General features: G+C 38.3%; 1 non-coding gene across 1 annotated transcript; it reads left to right on the plus strand.

Annotated features, from left to right (window-relative positions):
• The first annotated feature begins 864 nt into the window (after positions 1-864).
• On the plus strand, positions 865-971 carry LOC117612343. The gene has a single exon (XR_004583382.1). It is a non-coding gene; the product is annotated as a small nucleolar RNA R71 (small nucleolar RNA).
• The last annotated feature ends 842 nt before the right edge of the window (positions 972-1,813 follow it).

Consider the following 1,813-nt stretch of genomic DNA (forward strand, 5'->3'; position numbering starts at 1 on the left):
TTTGGAGCTTCAAACGAAGAAGTGGCATTGCTTGGATCGTCATTCGGTTTCTCATTCTCTTCTTGAGTGGGGCCTGCATTCACATGATCAGATTCATTAGTAACTTCATTGCCAACTCCATTATTAATAACCTTACCACTTCTAAGTGTTATGACCGCTTTGGCTTGCTCTTGGTTCCTTTGAAGTATCACCGGTTGGCTTGGAAATTTTTCGGGTTCTCTTTGACTCAAAGCATCAGCAATCTGACCTAATTGTGTCTCCATTTTGGTTAGAGCAGCTGAATGTTGTTGGAGAGTACTATTGGTAGTTTGCTGGAATTGAACGGTGTTTTGAGCTAGCATTTTGACCGTATCTTCAAGCGTAGTGGCAGGCTTTGGTTGGAAATTTTGAAATTGATTGTTATTCTTCCATGAGAGATTGGGATGATCTCTCCAACCAGGGTTATATGTATTAGAGAACGGGTCATTCCTCGGCCTCTGATTGTAAGAATTCATGAGATTCACTTGCTCTTGAACGAATTCGGGATAAGCCTCACTAGCTGAGCATTGATAAGTAGGATGACCTGGTATGTTGCAAATGGCACACACCTCAGCTATCTTAGGCACCATATTGAGCATAGAATCGAGCTTCTTTTCCAAACTAGCCACCTGCAAGGCAAGATCATTATTAGAACTCATTTCATACACTCCAACTCGTTTACCTCTTGTATCTTTGTGTTGAGCATTAGATCCCAACATCTCATAAATGTTATATGACTCTTGAGCATTTTTTTTCTTCAAAGCTCCACCTGCTGCATTATCAACAGTCGATTGACATGTTTGGGTTAGTCCATCATAAAAAATTTGCATTTGTAAGTAAAGAGGTAACCCATGATGTGGACATTGCAGCAACAGCCCTTTGAAACGCTCCCAACATTCATTGAAAGGTTCTCCATCATCTTGTTTAAAGTTAAAGATTTGCCCTCTCAAAGTAGCTGTCTTTTGAGTAGAGAAAAACTTCTCCAAAAATTTCTTAGCTACGGCATCCCAAGTGGTGAGCGAACCAGGTGCTAAAGTCATTAGCCAACCCTTTGCTCTATCTTTCAATGTATAAGGAAAAACCCTCATCCTCATATTTGCTTCACTCACTCCCTGCAAAGGTAAACCACTCACAACATTGTAGAATTCCTTAATATGGGCTAATGGATCTTCGTTAGGTAAACCATAAAAAGAAGGAAGCATGTGCAAATGTGAAGATTTGAGATCATAATTTCTAGCTTCAGTAGGCAGCAAGATGCAGGAAGGGGAATTTGGTATAACCAGTTGAGCATAATCTTCCAAAGCTCGGTTGTCATCGTTATTGCCAGCCATCTCTTCTTCTCTGTCAGAATTAGAGTTATCGAAAGAATCTACACTCGCTGAGTGTTGGTGATTTTTAACAACAATATTAAAACCTTGCAAGTGCACAAATCAAATGATAGTATAGTAAGCAAGTAAGGGTCGATTCCACATAGATTGTGATCTAAAGAGATGTTTATCAATGTCACACAATGAAAACTAAAACACATTTAAACACGAAAACAAAATAAAGATTGAAATCACATGGACTTCCACACACATGCCAACACCAAGGGGGTTTTGATTTGATTTTGTGAATAAAACAAAATGAGGAAAAGAAAAGAAAACAGAATTTAAATTAGAGTTTAAGAGAAATTGATTTAAAATCAATCAAGAACAATAGCTAGGACTTACTATCCACCTCCAAACAATCAATCAATCCATAAACAACAATAGATAATCAATTTCTAGCAAGCATATGATGACGACACTCACAA

Source organism: Prunus dulcis, chromosome 8, assembly GCF_902201215.1.
Source record: "Prunus dulcis chromosome 8, ALMONDv2, whole genome shotgun sequence".
Lineage (NCBI taxonomy): Eukaryota > Viridiplantae > Streptophyta > Magnoliopsida > Rosales > Rosaceae > Prunus > Prunus dulcis.